The sequence below is a fragment of the Aquarana catesbeiana genome, linkage group LG12 (assembly GCF_042186555.1).
Source record: "Aquarana catesbeiana isolate 2022-GZ linkage group LG12, ASM4218655v1, whole genome shotgun sequence".
NCBI classification, from domain to species: Eukaryota; Metazoa; Chordata; class Amphibia; order Anura; family Ranidae; genus Aquarana; species Aquarana catesbeiana.
The window spans coordinates 103368954-103386734 of record NC_133335.1 but is presented as its reverse complement, the minus strand read 5'-3'; the positions used below and the strand labels follow the sequence as shown (position 1 = coordinate 103386734).

The 17781-nt window shown below is 43.2% G+C and overlaps 1 pseudogene; it reads right to left on the bottom strand.

The window, feature by feature from the left end:
* Nucleotides 1-1716: 1716 nt before the first annotated feature.
* Nucleotides 1717-17781, bottom strand: part of LOC141113358 (uncharacterized) — a 55145-nt pseudogene continuing 39080 nt past the window's right edge.

Sequence of the window (17781 nt, the reverse complement as noted above, 5' to 3'; positions counted from 1 at the left end):
ATCTGCTTCCCGCGGGTGCCCGAGGCGGTCAGCTTTGTTAAAGGAGCGATCCAGGCTGAGGGGGAGACCACTCATTCGTGGCCACCCCCTAGCGATCGCTCCCAACGAATGAGAATCTTCCTCTGCTGCTGTAATGTAAACAGTGGCAGAGGAAGTGATGTCATCTCTCCTCGGGTCGGTATTTTCCGTTCCGGCGCTGAGGAGAGAAGACATCTGAGTAAGTGCACCAACACCACACTTACAGTAAAACACACTAGGCACACTTTTCACCCTCCATCACCCCCCCCCCCCCAATAGCACCAATAGCAGTTTTTTTTTTCTGATTACTGCTTTGGTGTCAGTTTGTGACAGTTAGAAGTGGCAGGGCAGTTAGTGGTAGCCCCCTTTAGGTCTAGGATACCCCCCTAACCCCCCCCCCGTAATAAGGTTTTAAACCCTTGATCGTCTCCGTCGCCAGTGTCACTAAGCGATCATTTTTCTGATCGCTGTATTAGTGTCACTGGTGACGCTAGTTAGGGAGGTAAATATATAGAAAAGGCAGTACAGCGCATAGAGATTAAAAAGGAAGGACATTCAGGGCCCCCCGACGAGAAACCCTCTAGGAAGGGTCTGAAGATATACACGTATACAAGATATACACGTATTTAACCCAGGTGGTTGGGTGGCCCTGAGTCTGAAAATCCACCTGGATTTTCAGACTCAGGGCCACCCAACCACCTGGGTTAAATACGTGTATATCTTTCAGACCCTTCCTAGAGGGTTTCTCGTCGGGGGGCCCTGAATTGGAACCTGATGAGACACCTCACTAACCCATATGTACATTATATATATCCTCTACCTTTCTTCTTAATAGTTGTATATTATGTATATAGTGTATGTTTTGTACATAGCAAGATTTTATAGCAAGATTTTTCAATTTTCAGATGTGCCCAAGATCCGTTGGGATATACCTCACTATACATTGTTTATGCAAGCCATGAGGTTTTTCCTCTTATTGGTATTTACTTTTCTTTTCTCCTTGTGTAACTTCCTGTTTATAGTTCCTGACATCCACCCACCACTGGGCGTGTCCTGCCCCTCCTCCTCATGCTGCGAGGCCGCCCCGCTCCGGGGCATGGCACCTGGATCTCTCTCCCCACTCGGCGCGGGGGGGCCACCCGACGCAACCATGTTTGCCGCGGGTGGCGTTCTTTGTAACCAGGAGGCGCCTGACCGGGTTCCGGCCCGGCGTCTCCCGACTCCCGCGCCGCGGGCCTTCGGCGCGGGCCTTGGCTCCGCCCCATGCAGTGCACGTCATCACGCCTGGGGTGTGTGTCACCGCCCACATGCATCAGCGGCGGTGTCCAATGGGGCCGGTGCGCGCGCCCCAGGCTCGGGGGGCGTCTCCCTTTCCACCTATTGGTCGCGCCCGCAACCAATTGCGGACGCGACCTCACTATATGACGAGGCTGCGACTCTGTGACCATTACGGCGTCCTGCACTGTCAGAACGCCATCTTCGGACTCACTATCTCACACGGGGGACCCCATCAGGTAAGACTGCCATATTTGGGACGCACACTATCTGGGCCACACCATACTTCTTTACTCATTGTTTCCCTCTGCAATTTTTCTTAGACTGGACCCTGCCGGCCTTTCCTGGCCGGACCCCATTCAGTATATCTGCTGGCCTGGCACTACATTACCCCCGGCAGGCAACACCAAAGCATTTGGGACATTACATCTTTTTAGGACTCAGGCCCAGACGTCCTTCATCCATAGGGAAAAATGGTGGGAGAAACTGCGCTAAAAACCAAGTACAAAATAAAATACAATGAAAAGCAGCAATCCTCACAAAAACATCAATTGTGAAAAGGCATAAAGAAAATAAGAGGTTGCGCTAGTACTAATAGAACACAATAAATACTTTACAGTGAAGAAAGAATTCATATGAGGATTATAAATAAATCAATGTGCAAAACTCAGTAGAAAAAAATTTATATATAAAAGTCCATAGATTAAAACATCACTCAAGTGTTGTGAAAAAGTCCATGAGAATAAAGTATCAATGAAGTGTTATAAAACGTCCAAATCACCAAAAAAATATTGTGATGTAATAAAGATTGAAAAAAATCCAAGTGATAAATACTCAAGATCTGTGTTAACTAGGAGGGGTCCACCACCAGATATTGAAGGGGTTACTCCTTACCAGAAGGCCATGACCCCCCACTACAGAGGATCACAGCAAGCAGAGATCTTTAAAGCCAAAATGGGGATTACCAGCGGTGTCCACTAGGGGTCATCTCGTCAGCAGCCTCTCCAATAGCCCAGGGCATGGGTACCAAAAAATAGAAGGGGCTCACATAGTGTAAAACCACTTTAACATTTTATTAAAATAGATAAAAACAGATATACACTTACAAAGTGTCAAATGGAAAACAGCCTTAAGTCCGGCTCCGTGGCCACCGGAGCACGGACAAACCCGTCCTACTGGAAAGCAGCTCGCTTGGGGGTGACGTCAGCGCGTCGTCTGGCTCCGCCCTACGCGTTTCGTGACATCATCACGTCTTCCAGGGGCACAGGCGGCGCGCTGCGTCACCCCTCTTAAGTAGTGCTGAGCCGAACCAAGCCTCACTATGGATCGCTGTGCACAATGGACCGCACGGACCGCCGCACGCACTTCCGGTACTGAAGTGCGCTCCACAGTGCCAGCAACCCCCGGAGACCACATAGCCCAGACAGCACATCTAAATCGATACATATCCATAAAGGCTAGCACATTAAACTGTTACCCAACAAGGTGCCTAGTACAGAATAAGCTTAATGACCAATGTATATATACATACACATATACAATTCCACACCAAACGGACAGAGCATACCAAAATAAACTATCCCTCCAATTCATGCCACCATAGACTCTCCAATCAACCACAAGCGATCTGAGTTGGAGGAGTTAAGCCAAACAGAGATCTTATTGGCATTGGGGGAGAGTTGGTGGGCCAATAAAAGCCTCCAAACAAGGGGATGGTGAGGGGCCGATAAAAGCCTCTAGCATAATCCCATTTTGTACAAACGACAGCGCCAAAAGGCGTATGTCGTTTTCCCTAGTGGTCGGAGGAAGAATTGGACTTTAAGCAAAAAATAAAATAAAATAACATAAAATAAAGAAATTTGTTCAAAAACCCAATTGCCTCCAGGCAGATGGATAAGGGCTGGAGCAGAGGGGATCATCAGAGATCCAGCATCCAACGGCTCCAGCACAATCCAAAAACTCCAAACATGCTCCTCTCTACCCCATATACCGGGGCTATTGAACCGGAAGTGGAGTATTATAACAGTTGTAGTCACCAGCCACCTCACCTGATGGATAACGCCATCTAGTGGGTGAATCAGAGAATACAACAAAAATCCATGTTACAATGGGAATGTCAGTACATATCCCACTGATGTAAACCAAAATACCAAAAGGTATGTGTAAACTGTATCTCTTTGCGGTTGAAGGATTAAGGATAAATAGATAACAGATAAATGTATAAAAAAATTTATAATAATAAAAAAAAAGGTAAAATATAATGCATAAGTGGAGTTAGGAATGGACTTCAGCCAATAGACATATGGTGTGCATGCGCATAGTCGACAATGAGACCCCCCAGACACTGACGTCAACATACGTTAGGAGTTATTGATAAACGCATTGACGTCAGTGTCAACATTTAACCCAAAGGGGGTATAAGTTCGGAGTCGGTAAATCCAAGACATTTCGCATTTGGAAATTTCCCTTACAAGAGAACTCCCCCTCCAATGTGGTCTGTATTTGTCGATCCCAACGTACAGAGTATTGGAGGGGTCCCTACCATGTACCTACCATATACCCCCTCTAACCCTCCGTCCTCAAACTATTGACGGGCCCACTTAGGTATGTAACTTTGTTTGGCTGTCACCCTCTGAGTGGGACACTCTACCCCCAGGGGCCCCACCGAACTCCAAAACCCCTCCCCCCTTTACCACCTTCGCCTCTTCATTACCCTACTCCCCTCTCATTTTTTGCTCCTTACAGATTGGAGCCCTCCCAGGACCATTCTACTCATTGGTGGCTTCTTTGACGCCCTCTGTTGGGGATTGCCTTCCCGGGTTGTCGTGCCTTGGGTGGGTACACAGGCCTTGCGGGTTGTGGACCAGGGGCAGGACCTACGTCCGATGGTGTTACGTTTCCCCCCCCCCTCCTTTTCTTTCCCTTTTTATGGATGCAGCATTTGATACATGCCTCCCTAGCAATACCACATGGTCAGTATTCACTGTGTCTTTTTACAGATATTGTATACTCGCATTCCCTACCATGATTATCTTTTCCTCATATGGTGTATATGCTTTATGATGATGTATACTAATTACTTTTCCCTTACAATTGGTTTATGATTGTTATTACTGTTTTTAATTTATAGACACATCTGTCTGTTTGCTGATTCCAATCTGATACCCCTGAGGAAGAGCATAGCTCGAAACGCGTCGGGTACTCCCCGCATATGTACTTTATGTGTATTGGAGTTCTAGGATTGTGAATTAATCCATGCATGTTTTGTATTGCCCATTTTTTGTATGTATCACGTTTTGCTGCACATTTACCCCTTGTACTACAGACCCACTGTAAGATCTACATTATTAATTAAACACTTTTTCATATAATCCCTATACTCTCTATACTTTTTATGACCTATAAGTAGGTGTTCCCCTTTTAAAGTCCCATTAGAGGATCAATTTCCACAAAGCAAGTTTACCTTGGGATGTGGGGTCACCTACCCTTGGACCAACCCAGCACCAATCCCCGTTTTATTCCAATTGTAGTACACGTAATGAGTTGGTCTATTTTATATTCCTTACCTGTGGAGGTGGCCCTAAAACTTCTTGACAAAGGGCTAAAGTTTGCTCCCGTTCAAAATTTGAATAAATTTGACACTTATGTTAATATCCATAAATTTGTCAGACATCTTAATATGAAAAAATACTTTTTGTCAAACTCTAGTAGACCAGTTACTACTGCAGGGGGTTATCATTCCAATTTACGTAATAAATCTACTTTTAATCCTCTCAATGCCGATAACAAGTATCTTGAAGTGTTTAAGAATATGTTATTTAATGATTTGGATAAAATGAAAGTTAGAAAGGCAGTAGACCCATTACCCATTAGGCAGGGTAGAAAATCTTTGGAAACAAGGAATGACATCATAATTCGCCCTGCGGATAAAGGAGGTGGTCTGGTGATTTTGGATAAATCCAAATATTTGGAAGAACTACACAGGTTATTGGAAGACCGTGATACATACCAAATTTTGAATAAAGATCCTATGTTAGTGTATAAGGATGAGCTCCACTGGCTAATAGAGGAAGGGAAAATAGGGAACATTCTCAACAAAAAGGAGGCTTCCTATTTGGACCCTCTTTTTTGCAGAACCCCTATCATTTACTGCCTCCCAAAAATCCATAAGGATATTAATAATCCTCCGGGGAGGCCCATAGTAAATGGTATCGACTCCATATCCTCTAGGTTAGGCCAATATATTGACCATTTTCTCCAGCCCTTGGTATTTAAAACGGATGCCTTTCTTAAAGACACTAAACACATTATCCAAATCATCGAATCTGTTAGATGCTCTCCCTCCAGTATTTTGGTCACAGCCGACGTTGGGTCCCTTTACACCATTATCGGGCATGAGGATGCCTTATCCTCTGTCCAATGGGCCCTATCTTTGTTTTCGGACCTTCCAGAGAAACACAAACAGTTCCTGTTGAAATGTTTAACTTTTTGTTTAGCCAAAAATAATTTTTGGTTCAACCGCCAATTTTTTCTTCAAAAAAGGGGCGTTGCAATGGGCGCCCGTTTTGCTCCCAGTGTGGCCAACCTTTTTATGGCCCACTGGGAGGAAGATGTGGTGTTCAGGCATCGCCCCCCTGAATTAGTGTGCTACAAAAGGTATATAGACGACCTTATCATGATCTGGGAAGGGGATCAGTCCAGTTTAGATACCTTTGTTCAGAAACTTGTTAACAATACCAAGAACATTCAGTTGTCCTGGAATTTTAGCAAAGAAAAAATAGTGTTTCTGGACCTTGAGATTTGGAAAGACAATGAAGGGTTTAGATTATGCAATTATCTCAAACCCACAGATCGTAATTCATACATTCCTCTGGGAAGCTGCCATCTTAAATCATGGCTATGTAACATTCCCAGGGGACAATTCGTCAGACTTAGACGTAATTGTACACGTGATAGTGATTTCATTTCCCAATCCACGTTACTTTCATCTAGATTTGTGGAAAAGGGATATGATATACACAATTTAAAAGGTGAGGTTGAGAAAGTTTTAACTATGGACAGAGCTTCATTGATCTCTGACAAGGTCAAGGACACTGGTTCAGATGTCCCTAGTTTTAAAATGGTGCTGAATTACAACATTCAACACAAATAATTTGAAAAACTTGTCTCAAAAAATTGGTCAATTCTTAAGCAGGATCGTGTGCTGGGTCCCCTGCTGCCACCTCGTCCAATGTTCATATACAAAAAAGCTCCATCTTTGCGTGATCGCCTAGCACCAGGTATGGTAGATCCCCCCCATACAATCAGAAAGTAGATTGTTTTTCCTTTCTCTCAGGGCTCTATGCCTGTGGGCGATGCACAGCCTGCAGGCATTCTAAATGCAATAATAAAAAACGTAAAAGTTTTAGGGCCACCTCCACAGGTAAGGAATAGAAAATAGACCAACTCATTACGTGTACTACAGTTGGGGTTGTCTATATGCTCCAGTGTGAGTGTGGCCTTCAATACATAGGAAGGACCTCTCGTCCCTTACATGTCCGTTTAGGAGAACATGTTAACAACATTAAAAAGGGACTAAAAACACATAATGTCTCTAAGCACTATTATTTTCCCTCCTGTCCTGACAATCCTGGTCTTTGCATTGGTGAATGTTTTGAACGCTACCATACACTAGTTGAGTATTAGTGTAGGGTACAGCATTGCACAGACTAGGCACACTTTCACAGGGTCTCCCAAGATGCCATTGCATTTTGAGAGACCCGAACCTGGAACCGGTTACAGTTATAAAAGTTACAGTTACTAAAAAAGAGTAAAAAAAAAAAAAAACACAAAAAAATCAGCTGCAGTGCGAATTTATTTATCTTGATAGCAACAGCGTTTGCTCCCACGATACATAAAGCCGTGACTCCAGCGCTGTCGGAGGTGATATATGCCAAAGCATGGGGGCAGCAGGGGCAGAGGAGCGATTTGCTCCTAACTTTTGGGGCGGATGCCCCCATGCTTCAGCATATATAAATAGTGCATGTATGCCCATCATTAGAAGTGGGTGGATGAAGAGAGGTATTCTAATGGTGGGCATACCCACCAATCAATCTCTTTTTTCGTTCAGCCCACAGGCTGCATGGAAAAAAAAGATTACAATATATGCCCAACAAGGACCAGCAACGTACTGGTATGTTGCTGGACTTTGAGTGGTTATACCAGAATGATGCCTGCAGGTTTAGGTATCATCTTGGTATCATTCTTTTCAGCCAGCGGTCGGCTTTCATGTAAAAGCAATCCTAGTGGCTAATTAGCCTCTAGACTGCTTTTATAAGCAGTGGGAGGGAATGTCCCCCCCTCCCACCGTCTTCCATGTTTTTCTCTGGCTCTCCTGTCCCAACAAGGAACCTGAGAATGCAGCCGGTGATTCGGCCAGCTGACCATAGAACTGATCAGAGACCAGAATGGCTCCAATCATCTTTATGGCCTAAGAAACCGGAAGCTACGAGCATTTCATGACTTAGATTTTGCCGGATGTAAACAGCGCCATTGGGAAATTGGGAAAGCATTTTATCACACTGATCTTGGTGTGGTCAGATGATTTGATGGCAGAGGAGAGATCTAGGGTCTCATAGACCCCATTTTTTTCAAGAAAGAGTACCTGTCACTACCTATTGCTATCATAGGGGATATTCACATTCCCTGACATAGCAATAAAAATGATAACAAAAAAATGAAAGGAACAGTTTAAAAACAAGATAAAAAAAGAAAAAAAAAATAATAATAAAGAAAAAAAAAAAAAGCACCCCTGTCCCCCCCTGCGCTCGCGCAAAGGCGAACACAAGCGTTGGTCTGGCGTCAAATGTAAACAGCAATTGCACCATGCATGTGAGGTATCACCGCGAAGGTCAGATCGAGGGCAGTAATTTTAGCAGTAGACCTCCTCTGTAAATCTAAAGTGGTAACCTGTAAAGGCTTTTAAAGGCTTTTTAAAATGTATGTAGTTTGCCGCCACTGCGCGTTTGTGCGCAATTTTAAAGCATGTCATGTTTGGTATCCATGTACTCGGCCTTTTTTATTTCATCAAACATTTGGGCAATATAGTGTGTTTTAGTGCATTAAAATTTAAAGTGTGTTTTTTTCCCCAAAAAATGCGTTTGAAAAATCGCTGTGCAAATACTGTGTGAAAAAAAAAAAATGAAACCCTCACCATTTTAATTTGTAGGGCCTTTGCTTTAAAAAAATATATAATGTTTGGGGGTTCAAAGTAAGTATAATGTTTGGAGGTTCAAAATATTTTTTCATGTAAACAAATAGTGTCAGAAAGGGCTTTGTCTTCAAGTGGTTAGAAGAGTGGGTGATGTGTGACATAAGCTTCTAAATGTTATGCATAAAATGCCAGGACAGTTCAAACCCCATTTTGGAAAGTAGACACCCCAAGCTATTTTCTAAGAGGCATGTCGAGTCCATGGAATATTTTATATTGTGACACAAGTTGCGGGAAAAAGACACTTTTTTTTTTTTTTTTTTGCACAAAGTTGTCACTAAATGATATATTGCTCAAACATGCCATGGGAATATGTGAAATTACACCCCCAAATACATTCTGTTGCTTCTCCTGAGTTCGGGGATACCACATGTGTGAGACTTTTTGGGAGCCTAGCCGCATACGGGACCTCAAAAACCAAGCACCGCCTTCAGGGTTTCTAAGGGTGTAAATTTTAGATTTCACTCCTCACTGCCTATCACAGTTTAGGAGGCCATGGAATGCCCAGATGGCACAAACCCCCAAAATGACCCCATTTTGGAAAGTAGACACAAAAAGCTATTTGCTGAGAGGTATAGTGAGTATTTTGTAGACCTCGCTTTTTGTCACAAAGTTTTGAAAATTGAAAAAAGTAAAAAAAATAAATTTTTCTTTTCTTTCTTCATTTTCAAAAGCAAATGAGAGCTGCAAAATACTCACCATGCCTCTCAGAAACTGTGATAGGTAGTGAGGAGTGAAATCAAAAATTTACGCCCTTAGAAATCCTGAAGGCGGTGATTGGTTTTCGGGGCCCCGTATGCGGCTAGGCTCCCAAAAAGTCCCACACATGTGGTATCCCCATACTCAGGAGAAGCAGCTAAATGTATTTTGGGGTGCAATTCCACATATGCCTATGGCCTGTGTGAGCAATATATCATTTAGTGACAACTTTTTGTAAATTTTTTTTTTTTGTCATTATTCAATCACTTGGGACAAAAAAAAATAATATATAATTAATATAATAAATAAATATAATTAATAATATCAACATACTTCTCAGCAATTTTCTTGGGGTGTCTACTTTCCAAAATGGGGTGATTGGGGGGGGGGGGGGTTGTACTGCCCTACCATTTTAGCACCTCAAGAAATGAGATAGGCAGTCATAAACTAAAAGCTGTGTAAATTCCAGAAAATGTACCCTAGTTTGTAGACGCTATAACTTTTGCGTAAACCAATAAATATACGCTTATTGACATTTTTTTACCAAAGACATGTGGCTGAATACATTTTGGACTAAATGTATGACTAAAATTGAGGTTATTGGCAACCTCCTGGCTGACACTTACCCCCGCCACCTCCTGGTTGACACTTACCCCCGCCTCCTCCTGTCTGGCACATTCCAGAGCCTCATCTTGACTGAGGTCTTCCTGTGTATGAAAAAGGGACACAGTTTTAGTTTTTGGTTCATCAATCACACACAATTTTCAGCTCATGACTGTTGCAAATTGAATGTTAATAAATAGAAAAGACTATCATTCTGAGCCCAGCATTTTTCATTCTTGTCCCAATCATTTTTGGCCCCTACTGCCTATTGATATGTCAAACACTTTTTGTTCAATCATTCATTTGTTATCAATAATAACATCTAGTTAACAACACTAATTTTCGGACAATAAATATGTTCAAAAATACTATACCTGGCTCCAGCTGGGCTCCTCAAATTCGTTCCAGGATGGAAGGCCCAGGTTGGTCATCGGAAGCCTCAGCTGGGGTTGAGGGAAGGTTTGAGGGAAGGGTGGTTGGAAGTGTAGAAAGTGATTCCCTGGCTTCAATCTGGTCTTCCAGACACCACATCCTGTTGTAGTACCACAGACTGGGTACATACACATCCTTTGCTGCTGCTCCTGATTTCATGGAAGCCTGGACCTTATTAAGGTCCTTCCTATACGTGCTTCTCAAGCTACCAATTTTCTTATCCACAAACTCAATGTCTGCGTCGGGGACCTGCATCTTCACAAATTGCAGCAGTTTCTCCAGTGATGCCTTCCTAGCTGGTTTATTTCGATATAAGGGGTTTTTAACCTCCCACAAATTTCTCATATCCCTGTATCTGTCTATGAACTGGCCTATGAATTCCGGGTCTTTGAATTGTTTCATATTTGCTGCAAGACAAAAACACTAATATCAGGCTAAACTCTCCTAATCTTATCCCAATATAGGCCTCAATCTCGAATCACTATAGGCCACTGATGTCCCAAGTTAAAATGTTACCTTCGTTCTCATGATTGGCACTTCTTCCACTCACAGATCGTACGTACGACAAACGCGTGTTAGCTTTATATACACTGCGCATGCATGAAACTCCACCCGCATCGCCCGTCCCTGATGTTCTTTCTAGAATATCCCCCGCCTCTTCTCTTTCGTCGCAGTGGGAGAGGAACATGACGGAGACACAGCAGGTGCATAATAGCAGTAATGAGGAGGAAAGCCTGGAGCCAGAAACAAGATGGTGGAGATGGTGGACATCTTGAAGAGGGCCGACTATGACGGGAAGTATGGCCCTTACCTAAACCCAAATGTGAGAAAGGCCAAGATCATGTCTAAAGTTGTGAAGAGTCTGCACAGGAATTTTGGGGTACGATGATCCAAGGAACAATTGAGGAAACACTGGTCAGACCTGAAATTGAGGGAGCAGGATCAGTACAGAAGGATCAAGAAAGTGCTCCTAAAAAGTAAGTAGTTGTCATGTGTTCCTATTATTATTATTATTATTATTATTATTATTATTATTACTTGGATGCTGCTCCATGTGCTTTTCTTTACTGTTGTACAATTTAAAATGGCTACTTTCATGTTCATGGGCACAGTAATCGGTCGCAGTAAACATTGTTCGTTTGGATGCCTGTTAAGGGGAAACATGTCGGGTGGAGCATGAGCCTGTGACATCACCACGCAGAACAGCTGACTCGTAGACACTGCGGCTGATTCAAAACTGCTTTTCTTACCTGCTTGAATCTATGGACTTTGTATGATTTGTTATTTAAATAAATACCTTTGCTGGAACATACTGCACCATGAAGCCCTCTTGTATTCCTCCTTACATGAGAATACCCAGATCCTGGCTTTTATGAGAGTGTCCCGGAGAGTGAAGTTTTGTCCTTGCTAATTCCTGGATAAACAGGTGGATTCCTCCCTGCTTTCAATCACTGTGAGTTCACCTGCCGGCAGGCTAATGCTTCTGACCTCTATCATTTCAGATCCAACGGAGCAGCTTGTATTTGCATTTTATGCTCCGTATTCCAGATGATTCGAATGAATATGTGTCCTGCTTTTCGAGATTAAGTGAAGAACTTTTGCATCTCCTAAATTTTGAAGGATCATTTTGGGATATTCTGTTTTTGATAAATTCACTTTTGGTTTTATTTATTTATTTTTTATATCACATGGACTATTTGTTTTTTGATACACCACTCAATTTTTCATATTATCATCTTTTAAAGAATTTGTTCACAGCAATAGTTATTGTTATTTGTAGGGGTTTCTTTGCGCATCTTTTTCTTTCTTAATATCGGTTTTAGGTTTTGGTATTTGACCTATAGAGGTGCAGCATTTAATCACGTTTTATTTAGTTATATCACTTGTGCACATATATTTTTTGTATATATTGATTGGTTAGCACAAATATCCCCTTGCTTTTTGTCTTTTTTTTTTTTTAACATCGTTCGTTTGCCAACTAAATACAATGTTTTTGGCAGATACAGGGTTAACTACATTTGGTCATGCTAATTTGTATTAAAAGAAGTTTGTCTAGATGTGTTTGAAACTAGAAAGAATTGCAAACTTGATTCGGTGTAATGTAAGGAGAGGACACTCAGCAGCCATTTACACATCTGGACGCAGGAGCACTAGTGTGGGACACAAGAACAAACTTTTTAGGGTGTCCCACACAGGTACTCCAGTGGATACTTGGGGTGTCTCCATGTTTGAAACTTGTGCAAAAAAGATAAGCATTCCAGCTTTGGTAAGGGAAAAATTCATGTCTTCAGCTTGGAACCCTTCCAAAAACAGACAACTGTACCCAACTTCCAAGCAATGTTTCATATTCCTATTTCTGGCCTCAAATATCGGTGTGATAAGTATACCTTTTTGTTTCATTCTCATAGGGGAGAAAAGACTCCGGACATCTGAGGACATCAGGAACCCCCCACCTCCTGAAGAAGGGAAACAGAGGACACCACACCCAGAGGATGGAGATGTGGTTGAAATTGTCACCACAACAGGTGAGTGTCTGAGACCACAGATTCAGGTAATAGATGTATGCCTGCATATTTATAATAGATGGTGTGTATTTTTTCTTTTAGGTGATTTGCATGTTGTGGAAGAACAATCTCCTTATTTCACCAATGACAGCGCACAAAGGCTAATCCATGACATAATGTTTTGTAGTTGCAATTTAGACATCATCAAGCAAAAAACAAATGAGATTGAACAAAAACTGAAGAACATGATTGATGTATTAGAAAGAATCTAAATAACAACAAAATGACACAATTTTATATTTTTTGTGAACAATTTTTTAAAAATTTTTGACGCATTTTAAAAGCCAAATTTTGAAGATGCACACAGTGTGTCAACATGTGCTATCTGCCATTAGGGGATATCAATGTACGCGTTTTGTGGGTGCAACCCCTTCCTCGTAACTCAAGTAGGTGAGAGGAAGTGGTTACACCCCCAAAACACATCCATTGATCCCCCATGATGGGAGATAGTACATGTTGACATTAGGTATGGGATCAGGAGGGAAATCCCCAGTTTGTGATTCCCAATTTGTGTGCATCTTCAAAATTTGGCTTTTACAGGGGTGACATCACCCCATCTGATGAAGGCAATATCAACGCATTTTTGACACTATAATGTCTGATATTGCCTTCAGTTTTTCAATGTTGAACTTTGTGTATTGAGTTGTGTATGTTATGTTTTGAAACATGCTTGTTTATGTACTAAAAAATATTTTCAAGGTAAAACCTTATAAAACCAAGATGTTTTTTTTAAAACAAAAAATGTTTTACAACGCACATGTGAATGTGCATGGAGTAAAAGGTTTTATAATAAACAATGTGTGGCTTCTTCTTTCAATGCTCAATACCAGTTTTTGTATTAAGTTGGTGTTTACAGTGACAATGGGTGTTATTTAATAATGGAAAAAACACTTGGCACTACAAGTGCACTAGGAGAACCTAGGAGACAGCTAAAAAACACAAGCAGTAAATCAAAATCAAGATTTTATCAGATAAAATTTTTCTTTAATATCGAAAATATTTACAAATTTGCTGGCATAGCAATGGCCCCTCTACCCGTAAAATAATCTACATATTTTTGACGCACTTCACAGGCGCTTTGGGGGGGGAAGCCAGGACGATCAGCTTCCAGGGCCATCATTGTATTTTCTGCAAGTCCGGCCTCAGGCCCAACTGAGGCAACATAATTCGGAGCATTTCTCTTTTAAAAGTTGTGAAGTATGCAGCATGCTAGAACTATGTGGTTCAGTTTGTACTCCACCATATTTATTGCCATAAGATATAGGCGGAACCGGCTGGCCATTATCCCAAAGGCATTCTCCACAACTCTTCTAGCTCTGGCCAGCCGGTGATTAAAAACCCTCTTCTCCGGGGTGAGGGTCCTCTGGGGGAATGGCCTCATCAGGTGATCACCCAGCCCAAATGCTTCATCAGCGATAAAAACAAATGGGAGTCCTTCAACGTTCTCTTCTGCAGGTGGCAATCCCAAGCCACCACTCTGGAGACGAAGGTAGAACTCGGTCTGGGAGAAGACTCCACCATCTGATATCCGGCCATTCTTCCCCACTTCCACATAGAGAAACTCGTATGTCGCCGACACCACCGCCATCAACACAATACTATTGAAACCCTTATAATTAAAATAGTATGACCCCGAGTGGGGTGGTGGGTGTCAGAAACCATGAACCAGACCGAGACAGAAGTACAGTAAAATCACACTTGTTTATTAATAAAAATAAAAAGGTAGCTAGAGTAAGCATAGTCAAAGCATAGCCAGAGTCCAGTAACCGGATCGGGTAGTCAGCCAAGCCAGAGTTCAGTAACCAGATCTGGTAATCAGCCAAGCCAGAGTTCAGTAACCAGATCGGGTAATCAGCCAGGCCAGAAGTCAGGGATCCAAGTAGAGGAACAGCAAGCAGGATAAGGAGCCAGAAGGGATGTCAGCAAAGCCAGTCTTTAAACAGGAACACAGGAGATGGTTTCCTGTGATGTGACCAAGGCGAAGGCAGGAATGAAGTGAGCTGGAGATCTTTAAGTAGGCGGGACTGACAAGCAGATCCACAACAGCTGGTTAACTGTGGAGAGAGATGAGAGCTGGCAATTAGCTGACAGCTGAGCGGCCAGCTCAGAGAAGGAAGGGCTGAGCCAGCCCTGACAGTACCCTTCAGGGGACCACCGGGCTTGAGGGGAAAACGTCTATGGAAATCACGGAGGAGGGCAGGAGCATGTACATCCGAGGATGAGACCCAGGAGATTTCCTCCGCACCGCAACCCTTCCAATGCACCAGGTACTGTATGCGCCCACCGAACCTACTGCAGTCAACAATGGATTTTACCTCATACTCCTCATGGTTCTCAACCTGTATAGGGTGAGGACGTGGCACCGAGGTGGTAAAGTGGTTGCAGACCAACGGTTTCAATAAGGAGACATGAAACACATTTGAGACGCGCATACTAGGAGGAAGGTCCAACGCGTAAGCCACTGGGTTAATCCTGCGAAGGATACGGAAAGGTCCAATAAACCGAGGTGCGAACTTCAGTGAGGGAACACGAAGTCGGAGGTTGCTAGATGACAGCCAGACCCTGTCCCCAACCTGGTAGGAAGGCGCAGGCAGGCATCTGCGGTCAGCATGGAGTCTGTACCTATCATTAGCATGATGCAAAGCCTCCTGAACTTGTGCCCAAGTGGAACGAAGACCACGGAGATGCTCCTCGAGCGCAGCAATACCCTGTGGAACAAACGAGTCAGGCAACATGGAAGGTTGGAAACCATAATTCGCCATAAACGGAGACAATCGGGAAGCAGAATTCAAGGCACTGTTGTGAGCAAACTCTGCCCATGGTAAAAGGTCTGACCAGTTTTTGTGATGGTCAGAAATATAGCAACGTAGGATTTGCTCCAAGGACTGATTGGCTCGTTCTGCGGCCCCATTAGACTGCGGGTGATACGCAGAGGAGAAAGCAAGCTGAATTCCCAGCTGTGCACAAAAGGCTCGCCAGAACCAGGACACAAACTGACTACCCATGTCTGAGACAATCACCTTGGGTAGCCCATGTAAGCGAAAGATCTCCTGAGCAAAAATGGAAGCCAGTTACTTAGAAGTGGGCAACTTCTTAAGTGGAATACAATGACACATCTTTGAGAAACGGTCAACCACCATAAGGATAACTGTGTTGCCTTGGGAGTTGGGCAACTCCACAATGAAATCCATAGACAGGTGGGTCCAGGGCCTCTCTCCATTGGGTATGGGTTGTAGGAGGCCCACTGGAAGGTGTTGTGAAGTCTTATGCCCCGTACACACGGTCGGACATTGATCGGACATTCCGACAACAAAATCCTAGGATTTTTTCCGACGGATGTTGGCTCAAACTTGTTTTGCGTACACACGGTCAGAAGTTGTCGGAATTTCAGATCGCCAACAACGCGGTGACGTCAACCACGTATGACGAGACTAGAAAAGGCCAGTTCAGAACCAAGCGCGGCACCCTTTGGGCTCCTTTTGCAAATCTCGTGTTAGTAAAAGTTTGGTGAGAGACGATTCGCGCTTTTTCAGACTCTTGGCTTTCAGATCGTTTTCTGTGGCTCAGTTTGTGCATGTGGGTTTGTATCTGCCCTTCAGTGCGTGCAAGCAAGTTCCGCGTGACTTAGTCATTGTGTTCTTGTTCGTTCGTTACTGTTTTTCAGGTCGCTCTTCACAGGCCTTGCTGTTCTTCAGTGCGTTCTGTTACTTCGTTCTGAGCAGCCGACCATTTTCTAGCCATGTTGCATATACGTACTCCTCGTAGAGTTTGTGCTGTGCAGGGGCTTGGTGTTGGGGTCCTGACCTTGACACAAGTCCAGTCCATGAACAGGGTGGGGAGGAGTTCATGGACCAAGAATTGGTTGCTTCAGCGTGACCAGTTCTGTCATATGCCTTTGCTCCGTGAGATCCGTGAGAATAATCCTGATGATTTCAGGAACTTTCTCAGGATGACGGACCCCGTATTTCACCGTTTGTTGGCTTCGCTGACCCCCTATATCAGCAGGCAGGATACCTGCATGAGGCAAGCCATCACTCCGGAGCAGAGGCTGGTCGCTACCCTGCGGTACTTGGCGACGGGGAGAAGCCTGCAGGACTTCAAGTTCTCGACAGGCATCTCCCCCCAGGCTCTGGGGATCATTATCCCAGAGACCTGTTCTGCCATCATCCAGGTCCTGCAGAAGGAGTATATGAAGGTAAGATTTTTATCCTTTAATATCACATTTTATTGTATTGAATGTTTGCTAATATATATTGTATTTCTTTCCTCATTCCCTAATTACCATGATTGTAATTTGCTGTGAATGTCCCCTTTGTTCTCATGCATGCTGGATTTTTATGTCATTATTTTTTTGTCCTTCATACATATTTGCCTTCACTAACCTCCCCAGCATGCTCTCCTGGTCCTATATTCACCTCATGTAGTCACTTAACAATGTATTTTATCAGCTCCATAGTAGTGCTTTAACCCAAACACCCCCCTAAAATGTTTTTACATGTGATTTGTGCTTTAAATTCAGGCAAAGTGCCAGAGGCATTTTTTTGTAGTGTCCCCAAATCATTTTTATTAACCCTCCCTCCCCCCAACTGCTAAGTCAGCTGATACCAATTATCTATCTATCCTCAATCCTCTATCTGCTGACTTGGCCAAACCCATACACACTATACCCATCTCTTTAGTGGTCAGATGTATGGATGAATTCCCCAAAGCATGTAGTAGGGCCTGCCTGTATACTTGCAAATGGTACTGTTTAAAGTTTTTGTATCCTATTATTATCTTGATAGGTAATAGCAGAATGTCCAAATGTGCTCAAATGTGTACAATGTGTATTTATATCTTTGTATTATGACACTTCTTACCTGTCCAGTGGGCTGCCAATAGTGTAACTAAGGAGGGGCTGTTCAAAGTAACACCCTGTATTTAGGCATTCATCTCTCAATG